Below are 19,085 nucleotides of genomic sequence, written 5' to 3'. Positions count from 1 at the left end.
ATTAAAAAAAATTCGGACGATCTAAAAGATGTTTCTGATCAGCTAATCCTACGCCAGTTTTATGCTTCAAAAAAACCTCAATTATGCTAGCTGACTGAGTACTAAATGCAAAGTTATTTCTACCTTGATTGACAAAACATTCTATCTAACCAGTAATAGAGAGTAAACACAGTAAATAATTTAGTCTTTTTTTATTGGGCTTCAATGTTTAAGAACATCCCATCCCATTGTCAAGAAAGCATTTAGACTGTTGTTGCCTTGATTAAACTTTATTGTACTTTGGTAAAACCTGTCTTAGAGGATTGCACTATTATTAGGAATCTACTTACACAGACAGTATAAATCGCACCGAACAACGATAAAAGGTCCTGAGAAAAAGTGGATTTATCAACGTCCTAGTTTTAAAATTAAACGAATAGACAAATACGAAATAATTACAAATAAACCATTATAAAATTGTCGGATGATCTAAACGTTGTTTCCAATCAGTTAGTTTATCTTACTAACTGTATGCTTCAAAAAAAAAATCTGTGTACCAACAGAATAAAAATAAAAAAAATTTCTCGGTATTAATTATTAAGTGCAAAATTCTTATTACTACCTTGACTGACAAAAATATTCTGTCTAACAAATAAGAGAGCACAATAAATAAAGTGTTTTTTGATTCGATTTCAACGTTTAAGAACATGTACATCCCATTGACAAGAAAGCATAGAGACTGGTGTTGTGTTGATTAAACTTTATAGTACTTTGGTAAGACCTGTCTTAGAGTATTGCACTATTATCAAGAATCTATATTACGCAGACAGTATAAATCGCACCGAACAAAGATAAAAAGATCCAGAAAAAAATTTGATTTGTCAACTTCCTATTTCTTAAAGTAAGCAAATATAATAAATAATTTTATTTTCTAATTTAGACAATTTTATAAAGTATAGAAAACCACCCTCAGCGTTGTACTGATGTTCTCTTATTAGTAAATACGAAAATGAGTTCCCACTAGAAATCTATAGATCACTGAAATATCTTACAAAAAAGAACTCCTTTAATTTAATTTTTATCATTCTATATTCGTTTCTACTTTATGTTATTGTTTGCATTAGCACAGTATTTACTTTTATTTTTTTGCCTTTATGGGTTTTTTGTAGGTAATCTTTGTCTGGGCATAAACATATTATGTATTACAAAGAATTAAAAGGAAAAAAATTGCCTCATGTGAAATTAGATCACCTTAAGAGCCCCAGAATTATTCATACGTACGTAAAACTTATTTTCACGTTTTACTTTAGCCTCGGAGAGTTTCAAGATACTCTTCATAACTTGCATTTAGATTAGAAATTTGCTTCGCCATCAGATATTTATTAGGAGGGAAATTTTATGTTGAGGAGGAATTCAGGATCGACAGCGCTTGATTTGCGAGCTATTTTTTGGCATAAAATAAAGCGCAATAAGGGTTGCCACGAAAATAAACAAACCTTGACAAAAATAGGTTGGGGGTGGCTTTCTATTACGCGCCATTATCACTATCAGGTCGTCCATATTTAAACTGCTACGTGTTGAGTATCGATTGATACACTTTTAACACTAATCCCAAAGTCTGGCAAAAAGTGTCTTTCTGCGGCCATAAATTGCTTAGCCAGGTGCCACCAGAACTCGTGCAAGATTCATGAACTTTGTCTGGGATAGCACTGCACCGGGCCCGAATAAATTTTTATATAAAGCAATGGTATAATTTTCCGAACAGTGCTCTCAGACAAAGAACCTTTTCAATCTTTTTTTCCCGAAGCCCAACATTTAAAAGAAGTTAGACGAAACAAAGCACTTTTCAGCGGGCAGTGCTGTTGCGCAACGGAAGTGTGAAAGTGTTGAAATTGGAATAATGAAGTTTTCCGAGCGTCGACAGGTGCGGACTCAGTCCACTGGCGGGCTGGGCCGGTCCTGGAGAATGTCACTGGCCGAAGAGGCATGTGGCAGCGCAGGAAGGGGGGCCCAGCTCCTCATGCTCCACTGCCAAGGCCAGGACTTACCTGCTCTTACCTTGCACTAACCGCACCGAAGGAAATTCTAAAGTGGAATCGTCGACTTTATTGCCCCTTTCAGAAAACCTCCCGTGTGAATTTAACCGAATTTTTTCCTTAACGGAGATTAATTTACTAATTTCGCTTGTTTCGGGGGGCGATGCTTGAATGAGTCTTCGCGTACCACCTGCTCGACAACCGAAATACGTCACGGCACACCTGTCCTGATAACTGAAACCGACGGCTGTGAAAAGAAATGCGTTCATAGCACACGATACGCCATTATCATTGCCCCCAATGTTGACAAAACGGGCTTCATTCACTCCCACAAGAACGGCCTCAAAGTAATCGAATCGGCTCGGTCGCTCACTAATTATTTAGGCCAAGTGCTTATTGGTAATGGTAATGAGCCAAATTGTATGAAAATCACTCTTGTTACCATATTAACGATATTTATACTTCACCAAATTGAATCGTGCACTAGAATGGACGCATTTACATAAAAATGTCACAAAAATTTAAGAGGCGTGGCCACCAAATTAATTATTACTAACTCACTTATACCGTAAATTAACTGCCACGTTTTGGACTAAATACTCATTTTATGTCTAAATTCCGGGAATAACACACTTCAACCCATGAGCCGGCTTTGCCCGAAATTAAAGCGATGAATACAACGTTTCACCTAAGGCCTTCATTAATCTTTCGTCGTGATTAATAAATAACAAATGTTAATTTTACAATTAGAAATTAACATTGTGTGTATTACGTGATTGCCAATAAGCGCATAAATATAGACTTATAAATTACTATCCCAAACAGACGTTTGACCAGAATAATTCAACTGTCCTCATTTTTACTGGTCACAAGATTAAAATGAAACAATCGATAGTGTCTGTTCACCAAAAGCTAATTTGTTTTCTCTGTAACCCAAACATTTTATTTGCCTTTAAGTTTTTCTTCTTCATAGAATGGTATTACAAGCGAGGTGGTAATACTACTAACAGTTACCACTACTTTTATTCACAATCACGAATGTAATAACATAGGTACTCCCAATATTTTGTTGAATAAGTCCTTTATTAAAATTATGGTGAGAAATAATTAATAAAAGTAAGTTAACAAAAGAGTAATTAACAAAATTATACTTCGTATCCGCCTTCTAATGTAATACAATTTAGTCCAAAGTGCTTGCTAAAATTGAGCTTTATTTGCCAATAGTGTTGAAACATTAAATTTTTTATAAATATGCAAATCAATATTTTGATTCTTCTACATGTTGGAGCACTGATGTTTGTTAAAGATTTTTACATTTTCCCTCAACAATAGTTAATTAAGGGTAAACATTTTGGTCTTATTGTAATCCCCATGCAAAGCTCCCAAATTGATTGTTCTCCCCACTTTGTCTACCTTTCCGCCACCGAGGTAAGAAATTCCCGAGATCTGGAATTATCGTTTTTGTTTCGTTGTGTTTAGCAAACTACATGTGTTTGAGAGTTTATAAAGTTGTTTTTGTAAGACCAAAGTCATCTTCATTTTCCGCTATTAATATAACGTCGTCAGTACGGCATAAAATATTAATCACACCTCTACATGTTACATCCTTTCATCTCCTTGACTCTTTGCATGACTTCTTCCATTATTAAAGCCAAGAATCATTTTATTTTAAGACCTTGTTGCCTGAAATTTGAAAGACTCGTGATTGTCTTGATGAAGTCTAATGTGGTAGACGTATTACTAGTGAGGGATCTGATTTCAAGAAGCGATCCATTAGTATCAAAGTTCCCCTTGTTTGTTTATAATTTCAAGAGAATGTTTAGAAAATCAGATGTGGCAGTCGGAGTTTTGTTCGAATGATTTTTCTGTCCCCTCGCAGAGAAAGCTGTGATCTTTAAAATATGATGCAAAGTTTATCAAGAATGTCGTAATGCTACAATTGTGCGGTCATATAAAGCAATTTCCTTTCTAACATACAGTGTTAGGTAATCGTGGAACTCTTGTAAGTGCGAGATGCGCAGGAATTAAGAGTTCTCCAAGGGTGGCCTGCGATGTGGGTGGTGGAATGTGCCGTTGCTGGGCGGAACCGCGTCTTTGTTTACATTATAGCTCCCAAGCGGAGAAATTCTTAATTTGTTCGATTGTCGATAGGTGAGGAGTTCCAATGGTATCGATTTTGGGAGGTGATTGCGCAAACAGTAAGCAACAGCGGAAAAACTGCCGTAAATAAGTTAGCACAAACCTTTGGGAGTTTGGCAGTTTTGAAGACACAGTTGGTGGAATTCTGTGCATGAGGATTGAAATTTATTTTTTTGTTAGGCTCACGAAGACAGATTCCTTCTCGGTTAAGAATTGTGATAAATGGTCGGTTGAAACAGGTTTGGACGAGAAAGAGGTTTACTGTGTCTGTGGGTAGATTGTTTGATGGTTGTCGGGTCAAGGTAGTGCCCAAAGTTCTACCTGCCTCGGATCATTCAATAAGACCACAAGTGATTCACTAGGGCGAAATGATTAAATGTTTTTTACACAACTTAATGGGATTGAGGGAGGTTTTGTAACACTATCTGCAAGTCTAATCAAGCTTTTCAGATTTGTATGAATACTTGAAACAACCTTTCACAATTTTTGTGAAAAAGTATTACTTTACAGCGGGGGTAATTACAATCGCTCGGTTAACAATGGCCGCTTGAGGAAATTGATCTTCTGGAGTCGACACTTCCGGTGTCACGTGACTGGAACATGAAGGGTTTCTTTCCTCGCATTCCGGTACATTCCGGATGTCGTCCATTCGACGCAATAAAGCCGCATTTCAGTTTATACTTGATGATAAAAAAAGTGGATACTCGCTTCGCTGCTTTTATTTACTGTGCAAAACACAATAGTTATGGTTCGTGCAGCCGTCAATAAGCACTTTTCACAGAACTTGCAAAAATTTTTCAACAAGCGGCTAATTAGCAGCATTTACAAGAGACAAGTGGCATTCACGGTCTGCATCGGTTTTCTGTTAGCCTAAATAGAAAATGTTGAAACGAATTCAAGGCTCGATTTACATAACTTGAGGTGGCGCAACGTTCCAGCGATCATTCTTTTAGGAAGATTCGGGTAATTCGAATCAGGTGGGAGGACATTCAACCGGGAGGATAATCAGCGAGCGACTTATCGCCGGTTTTATGACGGCGATAAAAGCGTTATTAAAATTGCATCGAATCCAATTTATTTAAATTAGAGGACGCAGTCGATCACAATTAAAAAATTAATGAATCTGGGACGAGTCGATGATTGTTTGGAATAGGGACACACGCACATTTGGACATTCACACCCTGCTGGATGGACGTGTATAACTTTCTCAATATAGACGATCCCCACGCAATCCCACTAGGTAAACTTTCCACATTTCCTGGCCTCCGAAATCCGGAAACTTTAATGAAATACCATTATATACAACATTATCCAGTTTCGGACGTCCATGATGAAATGGGGATTAGGCAATGCTGGGCCATTGTGTATCCGTCACTTTATACTTTATAATGCCACTTTATTCTGCCCTTTGCCGCCGAATTGCCCTAATTACACCACGAATTTAATTAAATCCTGCTCGGACGGAGAGAAAATTTTACGGCGACTGGGGGGAATTCGTCTTCGGACCAAATTCGATTCAGTCGGGCCTTTGATGACTGGCACATTTTTAATACGACGGGTATCTGAGAAACGGAAATTGGACACAACCCTCCAATTAATTTATTCAGGTCCCTTGGAAACGTCGAATGAATACTAGGCTCAACTTGTTTACATAAACCGAGCCGGAGAATTCAATCTTTTCCAAAGCGATAGTTTTAGACACGAAAAGATGGCCAGAAAGGATTTTCTTGATGCTCTGTCGTCCATCACAATGATAAACTCTTGTATAACAGTTTACGGATGTATTTTTCAATACATTATTCAACAAGTTTTTATTGTTCAAAATGAATGATTTCTAAACATATTAATATTCATTTTTGTTTCACTTATTGTTAATTATGACGCAAGCGGTTAAAATATAAATTGGTACACTTTAGCTAGCTAACCGCAACTGTTATTCCAAAACAAAAATACGTAACATTCGACACCTGAGTTATTATAAAATGCAGTACAGAGAAAAAGGCAGATTGGACTTTCAAAGTTTCCTCCTCTTCAGAATCGATGTGCCAATTTGTTCTATTCTTTCTCCTTATGACAGGGAGATAAAAGATATTTGAGGGCACAGACAAGTCAGTGGATTTATCGTGCACTGCTCTATTTGAACTTTGCTCGTCTGAAAATACTGAAAAGCTTTGCCAGCCAGTAATTTGAGTAGTAGTAAAAGTTTTTTGCCTGAAATGTTGAGTTAACGATAGTATGGATTGTTAGAAAGTTCCTTAGGGATTAAACTGGTTTTCTTGAAGGTCTTTAAATCAGCAATTAGCTATGTTACGATTGAAAAAGTAATTGTAATAACTAAAAACATAGATCTGAAACGGTGGTACGTGAGTTTAGATTTAGATTAAATTCAGTGCAAAGTTAACAAAATGTACTATAACTTGCTTAAGCGGTTGTAATTTTTCTTCTATAAAACCACGACGAAGTATTTATATTTATCTAAAATAACATTTTTGGAACAACTTTCACGAATGGTTTACCTACTATTAAACAAATATTGACAACAAAATTATTGTTATTTGCAGGTACTTGCGTTGTATTATTGTTGTTTTTATTATTACTTAATAAAAGTGGTATTGTTGCCTTAGTTTTTTTCATAAAATGTTTTTGACGCAACTATTTATTACACACGTATAGCCAATTTAATATCTTAACAAGTTGTAAAAACATGTGACGTATGTAACAAAGGAATTTCATTAAACTAGACATAAATTCCATCGAATTTGGTAGTGATTTCTATTAAAAGCTCACTGACATTTCGCCCACTCTATCAACTAATACTTTTATTGATTAGTAGAGACATTAATAAGATCACTAATTTTTAATTTATATTATTGCAAAAAGTGTAATTAAAAATTTTATTGGTCTTAAACTTAAAACAATTTTTGAAAGTAGCATTCTATTTTTGTTTATCGAACCTGATTACAGCGGTATAGCTGTACTATAAATTTTCCAGAGATAACAACACTTTCGAATGCTTATGGCTGGCAGCAAACGCAAACTAAATCAGGTTTTTTATCAGCGAATAGTAGCTGTGCTAAAAAAACGGTTATAGTTTAGTTTGTAGATGGAATTTTTAGTTAGAAACCCTAGAATTATAAACTCGTCTAGGAAGCAACATAAAGATTATTCCTTGCAGACTCGTCCTTTTTAAGATGCAGTTCAACTTTTCGCGTCTTCTGATATTAATTAATTTTCGCAAAGAATTTAATTAACGACTTGACCTAAGAACGCGTTATGTGTAAATATTCTCGCGATTCATCTACTCATAAAACAGAATTACTTTATTACAGTGCCGTTCGTTTCTTTTTGTGATTTGACCTTATTTTTATCCTATTGGGCCTTATGACTGTCGGTTTGTTTTTTTTTTTTGTAATACGCTTAAAACCCTTAGTACGGCACTCCAATTCCGTCCAACTCACAACCCTCGAGCTTTAATCCATTTGAAGAGGCAAGCAAATACATTTCGTGCATGATTGTCTGCTGGTGTAAAAAAGGCGACTGCGGTGTCCTCTAGCGGATGACCCGGTCCTGGACGGGGGTGGCGAGACAATGGTCGAGGCCAGTGACCGCTCCCTCCTTGCTGACCCATCCCTTGACCCGTCTACCACTCTCACTGAACCGCATTCCATGGAGAACAACACGAACTCTTCAAGAGAAGAACGCGCTATTTATCGCGCCCCAACTTCGTCATTTTTATTATATTGTGGCGAAGGATCCTTCATCATCAATCATCCCATTGTGGATACACATGCTGTAATTTCGGATTCGGGAACAATTGTCTAATTTAGACAAGGGAGAGGTGGCTGAAGGGCCGACAGCTGCAGGATCAACTCTATTCCAAATTAATTGTTCCAAAGCGGACGTTTTAAGCTACATCACTAAAGGCACCGACTGAAAGAAGTATGGATAGGAGACAATACGTCCAGAAAATTTTGACCAAAATGTCCCGAATTATCCAAGTTTTTTATGAATTAGAATTTCCTCAAACCATATAAAGCACAAATAGAATTTAAACTAACTTCAGTATGCTAAACAGACAGAAAAAAGAAAGCATATTTTTGACTTGGATCTACTGATGACTTCTGCTTTTCTGGATAAACTCAAAAACGTGTTTACGCCCTCGAAATAAACTAAAATTTGTATATTTTAGCAAAATGATTAAAAGCTCAAGCAAAGCAAAACAAAGATTTTCATTGTTTGTCATAGTGTCCATTTTCTTGTTTAGGGATGTAATTAATTTAAACTAACATAATTTGCGTTTTTGGTCAGGAATGTATTAAAACTATCCTAGTTTTCTTTGTACACCATAAAGTTTTACAACAGATAATAGTGTTTAAGATAAGCAACCCTCACAATTAGATGTTTTGAATATAAGTATTAACGATACCGATGGATTCGTCTGAAAAACTAAAGCCTGTGAAAAATTACACAATTTAGGACCAAATTCAGTAATTTTTCGGCTTATTTTAGAAAAATCTCGCAAAATAATTGCGTATCTAGCTAAAAAATGTGCCAAAATGTTCGAAAAGTTGTACTAGCTAAACACGTGGTCAGACGCGCAAAAAATATATGGAAAAAACTGAAGACGATTTGTCAGATGAAATGGTCCCTGTGTCCGTCTCTGCTACTTTTGAAAAATATTGCCATGTCTCCATTTTACGATCAGAAATATGGTCATCGAAGATGACCAAAGTTCAATATACCAGTAGATGGAAATTCTTCGTAAAGCCCGATTTTCTACCGAATTTCAATTTCAAAGAGCTTTGTACACGTTTAAATTTCCTACATATGCAGAAGAGCACAAAGAAAGCCTCTCTGCTATTTCGTAGACAAAGAAACCACAAAATTTTATTCATCCATAACGAGACTCCGGATTCATCAACGTTATTGATGTCAATTAGTGTCAATTACAAGGGATAAACATTAATAAGATGAGCTGCAATGTAATTACTTTTTCCATCATAAAATCTGAATAAATTCTGACGACATCCTTGGTGCAGACGCAGCGTGTGATAATCTTATCACTTTTCTTCGCAGATCATTTCATTTGTTACTCTTGCTCATCCAGTCATAAATTTTTGAATGGGTGTAGGTTTCTTTCGGCTGTTTTATAATTCACTTTGATTCTTGTCGCAGGCTTGTGTTTTTGTATTCTGTCAGTCTGCGTGGCAGCATTGTCGCCTGCTTCATCGGCGACAATAGCAGCCCCTAAACAAGGAGCAGACAGGGTGTGGTCCCACAAAGAAACCGATTACGATCGTTTCAAATACCTAAGTAATTTTATTTATCGTGGTCTAAATAACTTAAGTTACATCCACGGCCCCTTTGGGCTTTAAACTTGTCCATATACGCTCGCGAGGGGTCAATTAATCCCTCCCGGACCCTTAATTACGGCACATTTACCGACAAATTGGGGCGCTTGTCCTGAACAATGATAAGCAAGTGTCGCTGTTAACTCTTACAAAAATTCAATTCGCCAAAAGGAAATCGATATTTTCCTCGTGTTTCCTTCATGTACGGTGTTATTTACGACGGATAATAGTTACACAACAACTAGAGGATAGAAAAAGCCTCTCTGTATTAGTTACAGAGACGTTGAATTCAATTATTTTAACCTACTTTGAAGCAGTTCGGAACCGGAGGGGAGTAAAATGATATACACAGCCAGTACGGATCTGGAAAGTTTCAGGACCGGATTTTGTCTCAACGATGTTTATTTTAAAGCACTGGGACACACTTGCTGATAAACTAACGGCAGATGAACCAACGTAAATAAACACACTTTCCGCCATGGGCATCTGCTGGCCGGATACAGAAGCTCAACGCACTGAATTAAGTGCAAAAGACGTTTTAAAAGTGAACGTATTAAAAAATCCAAAGGATTTTGGTATCTTTATTCAATTTCAAGTTTGAAGTAAACTTGTAACTTTCGCTACGAAGCTTTTTTCGCGTGACATTTAAATTATATTCAAAGCTCTTTTCGCGTACCTTGCTATCGCCTGTATTAAATGCACTTTCGCAAAAATTATAAATTTTAATGGGGACGGATTATCCATCCTCGCTGCAGCGTTTTGATAATTTCAAAGCTGTACTCCATTGCTTGTTCATTACGCCGTATTTAGATAAAATGTTCGATAAATTGCATTTAGTTGAACCGTGTCGAGAACTGACTTTGTTAATTTAAAATAAAAACTAAACGAATTTTGTTGATGAAGTGACAGTGTTAAATGGATCAAAATAAATGGCTGCATTAAGCGGCGAAAAAACAAATTTATTTCCCATTATTAATGGATGTCTTATTGAAATATTTTTTCAGAGGTTTTGTCACAAAGGGAAGGAAGATATATTGAACGCCAGCATAAATATTAAATGAAAAATTGTCACTCTTTGTAGGCTCGTTTTGTGCCAAATCATCAATGGAAAAATTGTTTGATCGACACATTTACAGGTTTTACAAAACCGTTCTAGTAGGTTACTGTTAACAAGAGTGTTGCGTATTGTTCGACAATGGTGTAAAAGTTGTTTTGCAAAGTGCAAGTTTGAGGAATTTGTGTTTGTGCATTTAGATCGGGGACAAATTAGCAATATCTCACCATCAGAAAATGAAAAAATATAATGTTATGCATTTATTCCAGCACGTTATTTAACTTTCACAAGTTACTTTCGCCGTAATTCACATTGGCATTGTAGACCGACAATGTCGGATTTGGTGTTATTTATGTGGAACGGTTATATAACGGCGAAAGTGAATTCGGACGCTTCTTTCTTCCTGCCCTTACGAGGCGCCCATGACCCGCCATGAGTCATTCAATCTCCGACATGTGTTCTTTTATAGATGGACACATGTGCGAGTGCACTAACATTCCATCTGTCTAGGTCACTCAAAGCCTCTTTCATTCACCAGAGATTCGATTCTGAGACTTATCTCAGAAATTCCGATAACGCCTCATCAAACCACATTCGATTTCCTGACTCACCTCATCACCGATAACACATTTGCTTACTGGGATTAAAGAAATTTCAGACACAAAAAGAGCATTCAAGCTTTGACCTTGCAGGCGACTTCCAGATGGCTCCCATTAGAAAGCTTCACATGGAAGATGGAACCGTTTAGCTGCTGGAAGTTTAATTTGTCAGACGGTCGTAAAATCAGACGTAAAATGTTACCCTCTCTAAATAAAAACCTAGTCTTTAAAATGATGTGTGTAGGGAGATGGGTCGCACATAAAATTTTTAAGAATCGACGCCACAATAGGAAATTTGTTAACGGACGTAAACGAGAGCCGTTACGAATTTCGTGTAAATATTGAAACTAGAGGAGAAAAAATTAATAGGTTTGAGAGTAGTAAAAGCAGAAAATGTGCTTTAATTTTCGTTGCAATAAACATGGAATTGACGAAGGCGTCCGGAAAAATCCAGGGCCGGTTGCTTGCTTAATAAAATACCCCAAGGCAAGCTCCACTCGTGTCAAGTGCTTTTAATTACGCAGAAACATTCCATACCGAGCATAACTTTAATCAGCCCAGCAGCCAGCACAATTACACTTTGCAGTTGAGTGTAACGATTTTTTAACCACCGGAAATATCGGCAAATCTCGGATTACCTGAATTCTTTAAACAACCAGGTCGAACACAAAGACTTTAACCACACCAAAAATGCTCTCACCGCAGCTTATAAATAAGTCATGCTGATCACCGATATGAGGAATGTGTTTAGCTTCATGTGTGGCTGTATCACAATCGCGTTCATTGTTTGTAAAGCATTTAAATATTCCGGCCCATTAATCCTTTGTTTTATTCAACCGGACCGCTAGGGCAATATTAAAAGCATTTTTGTGTGAGGTATGGTTGGAATTGAAACAGTTTTAATAGCCTAATAAACATGAAATCCGTAAAATTCCGCGTCAATTAGTGGAAACACCTCCCGATGATCCTCACCTTTGTTGTATCGAACGCTGCATTTGAATACAATAAGCCAGAGGTTTTATTAATCTGTCGCTCAATTTCAGGACATGTTGCGGTACTTCTCGAGTGAAAGCAAAAAGTCAAGGAAAATCCTGTCTGCACTATCACTTTGCTAAATTTACTCGGGAAGATGTGGCAGGTATGATGCGCTTTACACACTAATTATAGCCGAGTGAGTGCATCTGTGCGTGTCAAGGCTGCACACTGAGTTAGAAAATGAGAGTAGATCTTCAGTGAATGCAAACTGAGGCTCATTATTCTGACCTACGTCAACCGAGTGAAAAATTGATTGTAACGTTCGAGGGATGAATCATCGACAACCCCAGTTGAGTCATTCCGGATTCCGGGATTGATCGTCAAAGACTCACGGTTTTAATCCAAAGACCTGTTAATCTGCTCGAGTTTTACTGCGCCGTTTTGTTAACGTCTCTAATTAAACGGCCTAATCGGCCGTCACAATGGGCGACGAAACAAAGAAAATAGGGACGATTCACGAGCATAGGGGTGCATTGTGCGCAGCCTTGTCGCAATCACGTTTTTCACCCCGCCCTGATTTTCATAAATAATTATTATAGGCTCGGTTTCGAGACGGAGTTTTCAATTTATGAGAGCTCTTGCGCTTCGAACGCTCTTGAATAAATAAGATGGAAACGTCTGCTTCGGGGAAGAAATTATGGACGACCACATTAAAGCACGTCTTCCGCCAAGTGTTTTAATTGCTTTTATGAGAATTATGTAAGGAAAATTTCTTCGTCTAATTACCGACGGGAATTTTTGCCACGCGGACGCTTCCGCAAACATTTTCGCTATTGATCGAGGGTTGGGGCCGAATACGAGACATTTATCATGACCGAGTGCGTGACACTACTCTTACACCATTAATCGACTCGCTCTAAACGCTTCTCGAGGCCATTCGAATTATTTCTGATTTAGAAAACGCAACGGAACCGGCGCATCCACCAATTTTACACGTAGGCAACACAAAATACACACGAATAAACTCTTCTTTTGTGCATAATTAGTTGGCAAAATGCGCAGTGGATTAAGTAAAACGTTTTTAACAAAATTAATTGCAACTGTAACGCAAATACATAATTCTAGGGTACATAGAAACTGGCCAATTATAATTGGATTATGAGAAACAACGTCGTTACTGGGGGTGGAGTTCCGTTTCGATTCAGCCAGCCTCAATTAAAACAGCCAACATCCATTACATCAATTAACTTGCTCATATGAATGCAGTTTTTAAACCAAAAAATTGCCACACTTAGACCACCACGTTTTAAAAACAAAAAAATCCTGCTTAATTAACTGTGAATAGTTTTTGTAAAAAATATACAAAACAGACCGTTTGTATGATGTAAATAAAGTTAATTAGTTTTCACAAAAATTTGTTCTTGTTCTTTTAATTGAAAGAAGCAATTAGTAATAATTATCAAGCCATGATCTCTCAGTCAACAAAGATAAAGTAGTTATTTGAATGCACTCCGGAGAAACAAGGTTTGTTTTTTTATGGCCACCAGGTATTTAAATGATTTTTTTGTGACGTAAACGGTAAAATATGGCAACGGAAAACGCCAGGAACGTATTTTTTATTTCCGTGCATCGTGCTAGTGACAAATAATATACATCTGAATCAATCAGCGCGTCGACATTTGTTTTCCCGCTAGACTTTTTCAGCTTACACGTTTTTTCCGCTTGTATCATTTGTTACTTTATTTGGAGCGGCGCATCCGCCAAATATGCAAATACAAGTCCTCGACAAAACCACCAAAACAGCGTTTTCGCGTGTGGTTCTAATCAAATTATTTTCGACAATATCAGAACTAATAATTTGACGTTATCGTCGGCGCTACTATTTGACTAAATTAGAGTTATAGCTTTGTTGATGCGCAAAAAACGACAAGATTTAATCACGGAAACTGTTCATAAATATTTAGCGTCAGCGAAACGTTGCGAGCTTTGTTATAAACGTCTTTACGGCCAACAAAATCCGTCGTAAAGCTTGATGACGGGAAATTAACTTACCTGATTTCGAACCGACGGCCGAATTAAGAAAAATCGGTTAGAAATGTCTCGGGGCCGATGTTAGAAGTTCGATATCGCCCCTGTGGTGCTTTCAACTGCTCTCGAACGCCGTTTGATTCCGCAACGGTCTTTCTTTCAGATTCCGCGTTTGAATACGGCCCTCCTGCGACGACGACCGTTTTTTACAAGCTCCCTTCGAGATTACGCCTTAATTAATTTGTCGACACCAGACTTTGGGGAAATATAGGCGACCAGTATAACAACGTCGTCAAGAGCGCTGCCAAGGATTTTCGGATTTAATATTCTTGTGGCAGGTTTAAGACTCTTATTCGTTGCTTAGACGACACGCAATACACCTGCAGCTATGCTCCAACTCCTTGAATATTATTCACGTTTTATTGCCTTACAATCTTCAAAGAAATTTTAAAAGCCTTTTAGCATGGAAAATTTTACGGCAAATGGAGGCTCGTAATATTCACAATATTTATTTTATTACTCCTCTTTAACAACTTTTTTCCAATATCACCAATTATTTTTTGTTTACTTTGCCTTTATTTGTGTACGGTGTTTTTCTATCTTGTTTATTTTTACTCGTTAGTAAATAATTAAAAAACTGTGTTTGTCACTTTGATATGAGATTAAGCACAAGAACATTTAAAATTGTAAGCTGGTGTGTCTATAGGTCGAGGATTATCAGATTATCACAGATTTACAAACATACATACTTCATAAATCTTGCCGGATTTAAAAATTTTTACATTGCAAATGTGCACAAGTAAAGTACATTCGGAATTTAGATTAAAATTTACATTCACTTGCAAAGAGTAAAAAGATTCACCTCATGTTTGTTAATAGCTTTATAGCTATTTATCACGGTTTATGCCTTATATATTTTTGGCAAAATTGGAACCAATTTCAAAGTATGAGAAACGAAAAACGAAGTTATGCTTTAGTATTCGGTTTCAAATAACTATTCCCCAAAAATGTAATCTCATATATGTTGTATAAATAAAATGACGTGAATTGCGGCTGAATTGAAGCCGAAAAAATCGGTATTCGAGTTTCACCGGAACATAATATAGCCACGTCAAAACCAAATAAACTGAAAGCTTGATATTTGATTTGAATTAAAGATGATTCTTTTATTTTATCAACTGTGGACAATTACTGTTATTAAATTCGGTGTCTATTAATAATGCAGATTTGAACTTTGAGTGCAGCGACTTAACTTATTGATTCACAGATATTATTGGTAGTCGGGAGAGTGGAAGTTATTACTTGTTGAATTTTTGAAATCGTTAGGGCGTCGACAACTTGATCCCTTGAGGCGCTTTAAATTTTTCAAAAGAGGTTTCCTGCAGTAAATACTATCTTAGCGAGCGCCCGCTCTCTGAAAAATTCATAAATTTTTTCCAACTAAAGTTAATCTTTCGCCGGTGTATTTCATTTTTGCATTAAGTGGTGTGTGCTGTCTGATAATTCCATTGTGGTTGCGGCACTCTGAACCTTTCCGCGGTGTTTTAATAAATTCTCGAATCGGATGTTCCTTCGTTAAAAAGCAACACGAGTAGCTTTGGTAAACTCGGCATAACTCCGCCCTGAGTTTATTTAAAATCCGCTGTTGTCGCGATATAGAGGCCATTTGTTAGCTTCGCTCGTCACTCCCTAGACGTTAAAAAATCGCAGTAGTTTTACACGGAGGAAACTTCGGTGTTTCCCCTACATCACGATTTAAAAATTTAGCGAATTTTCGTGGCCAACCACCGATTATCAGATTTGTTATTCCTGAGGGTTGATAACCAGACCGCCATCAATCTGACCCGTGTATGCGTAGAACCCGAACTGACAGTTTTACACTGTATCGGCAATCCATTCCATGTATAACACATGAGCTCCGGAAACCGGACTTACCTTAGATACCCCGGATGCTGCTTGCCACCAAGACGCGAGTCGATACTCCGGATCAGGCAGTAAAAACTGGAACAAATAAAACGCTAAATCAACAACGGGTAATTAATTGTGGAAATTAACTGTGGGAGGAAGTTGCTTTTGCCAGACAATACGCACAACGGTGAATCAATTTCGTGTTATTCTTGGACAATCTGGAACTTGGAGGGCCGGAGTGAATAGAGCAACTGTTGTTCTTGAAACTGTTTTGATTTATTATCACCACCACGATTCCTAGTCCTAAGTAACAATAATCTATCGAAAAACTTTATCTGTCTTTGTTCCTTTTATGCTGGTAATTTAAAGTCTCGGGAAAATTTTATCCCGGGTTATAAAAAATTTACAAACAAGGGAAAAATATAAAGGAATAATAGCGAAGACTGTAGAATAACAAATAGCAAGAATTAAAAAGAAAGGGCATCGTTCTACGAACTGAAAATAAAACTCCTATATGCTACCTACAATACAATATAAAAGAAAAATAAAACGTGAAGTTTTATGACCGTTTTTCTCTTCCAAAACGTGGAGGGTTGTTGAAAGTTTTCACTCAATCGATGCATTTGTTTCTTTGAACTTGAAAACGCCGTGATTTATTTTAATTTGTGCAGTCAGTGTCTCGCCGTCAAAATGGTTTTTAATCCCTTATTGAACTTTATTTTAGATGGATGACTGGTTGATCACGAACGCAATTTATTATAATTTTTATGAATTATGTATTCTGTCAGATACGACAATGTGGACGAAATACATGGAGTAATAAATCAAAAATGTTAAAATGTTCTCGAATAAAAGCGTGAAAGACAAAAAACTGTCATCAAACATGAAGCGATTACTGGCAGTAATTCATAAATTCCAAGACATTGCGGTTTAATGAGGCCGAATAACCCGCCTTTAGCCTACAATTTCGCACAACATCCTCAATCTGATATCCGAAATCTGGTGAAAAAGTCCTAATCAGGGCTGATTCCCGGAATCAATAATGAAGCATTTCGGCGTAGCTCTTAAGCCGCGTATTACACTTGACTGAGACTTAATCTTCTCGCCGTCAGTGGTGACGCCCTCCAGCCATCTTATGGAACGCTTGACAGACGAGAAATTGATAGCGGAATTTGGGAAAAAGCTCGAACATGCCATCACCTCGGGTTAGAGCCGCAATTGTGTTCGGTAATAGGACTTTTATTAAAATCACTGCCGATTAAAACACTTCTTTTTTTTTCAAAGGACAGAGAAACGCATTTATCACCAGGCAGATTCCTCGTTGGATTTAATTTGTAGTCTGGAATACCAAGCTGAAACGCGTCACACACACGGTAATATGCTGCGAGCCGAAACGGCTTTATTAAGCGTCAAGCTGGGGGACTTAATTTAAAACGCATCAATCAAACTTGGTTACATTTTTTCCAGGAAGGTACGAGAGAACTCATTAATTATTATCGATGCTTTCGGGCGAAAATCACCCAAATTTCGAGGCGATATCCATGTCAAAAACAAAAATTAATACGGGGAAAGATAAGCGAAGAATTTTGGCACTAATGATACAAAGCTTTCACCAAACACACGAGCACTGATCAGCAACAGTTTCGACGCTTGAATTATTTTCGCTTTTTTATAGCATTTTTGCGCTGAATTTAAAAATGAAAACCGTGCTCGTGTATCACATTATTTTTTTTTACTAATTTTAATAATCCAAATTCAAATAAAAAAATTGTACAGTGTGTAGTGTTAATCTTTGCAAACAAAGATTTTCTGCAAAAGACGCAAATGTAGTGCTCATTGTTTCGTTTGTAAGAAGCTTTCATGTTTGCTTTCAGTTAGTCCTTATTTAGTTGCAGACTGTTTATCTTTTACTTGGGAATTATCTAATGGATGGAGCTTTCGTAATAACAGTGATTTACTGCTGACTGTTGTAGTATGTAACAATCAATAAGGTTAAAGGATTTGACATATTGTGTACCTGTACATCTAGGTCATGACCAAACTGATTGTTTCCTCAATCTCTGGTTAAAAAGCAATTTTGACAGTCGCGTGGGTGTAATTACACGTTAAGGCGTTACGCCCTCTAAGTACAGTAAAATAAAAAAGTGGGGTCCTTCTGTAATCTCTTCAATTTAACAGCGAAACTATGATATTCATTATTAAGGCCATAACGTCGCGTGTCGCCGCTTCCCACGCCTAGGAAGTGAGTGACAACCCAGTCAATAATTCTGTATTTCTCCACAAGTTGTTGCCGCTTCGATGGATATACGCACTAAAACGGGGATGCCTTCACCCCAGGCTTATCGTATACATGATTCATGAAGAGACTCCATTTGAATTGCTGCGATATAAGAGAAAAAAAAAAGGATTTGCCGCAAGCGCCACCACATCTGCGACACTAACAGCTTTTAGTCTTTTTCGTGTTGCGAAAAATGTAGCGACTAAAAGGGAACAAACCACTTACCGAAAATAGTCAAGAATAAAACTGGAAACAACAACGCTTCAAACACTGCAAAGCTACTGGCGAATCGGCGACGAAAAAGATCACAGAAAAAGTTATCAGTGCACAAAACCTCAGGGTGATTTTTGATAGAAATTTTAATTAAAATTTTACCATTCCCCACCCAAGTTAATTGGCTTCGTTTTACGTCTCTTTGTGTAAACTTAAATGAATTTTGGATAATTAATTTAGAAAAAACTGATTCCATCCAACGGGAATAATTGGACGCCCATTTAACAGTTTCCTTGAGACACCTTCAAAATAATGATGAGGATCCGGATTCTTTTACGTTCCTTCTGTGAAAATGACAAACTTATTTTTTATTTATTTAATTAATGATATTGCAAGTAATTCTTTGAGGTATCCCACACCCCTGTCACTTGATATGGCATGTACTAGGCGTAAGAAATCACCTAAATAATGTTATCGAGATCAAAGAGCTAGACCTAAGCACCTCTTTATTAATTAAGTCGCTT

At 37.1% G+C, this 19,085-nt stretch overlaps 1 protein-coding gene and 1 long non-coding RNA gene across 3 annotated transcripts in view; one reads left to right on the top strand and one right to left on the bottom strand.

Moving 5' to 3' along the window:
• Positions 1 to 18,655, bottom strand: part of brat (brain tumor) — a 54,502-nt gene extending 35,847 nt beyond the window's left edge. Inside the window, exons 1-2 of the mRNA XM_008194319.3 lie at positions 18,574 to 18,655; positions 16,098 to 16,163 (exon numbers count right to left, since the gene is read on the bottom strand). The gene's annotated coding sequence lies outside the window, so the exon portion shown is untranslated. The remainder of the gene's footprint in view (positions 1 to 16,097; positions 16,164 to 18,573) is intronic.
• LOC107397769 (uncharacterized) lies at positions 3,317 to 6,675 on the top strand. Of its 2 annotated transcripts, none has more exons than XR_001574796.2 (3): positions 3,317 to 4,287; positions 4,335 to 4,608; positions 4,665 to 6,675. It is a non-coding gene; the product is annotated as an uncharacterized LOC107397769 (long non-coding RNA). The 2 variants fall into 2 exon arrangements; XR_001574797.2 differs by having other exon boundaries at positions 3,317 to 4,608; positions 4,665 to 5,395; positions 5,471 to 6,675.
• Positions 18,656 to 19,085: the final 430 nt, after the last annotated feature.

This window comes from Tribolium castaneum, chromosome 9, assembly GCF_031307605.1.
Source record: "Tribolium castaneum strain GA2 chromosome 9, icTriCast1.1, whole genome shotgun sequence".
NCBI lineage: Eukaryota > Metazoa > Arthropoda > Insecta > Coleoptera > Tenebrionidae > Tribolium > Tribolium castaneum.
The sequence above is the reverse complement of the archived record's forward strand: the minus strand, read 5'-3'. Positions and strand labels throughout refer to the sequence as shown.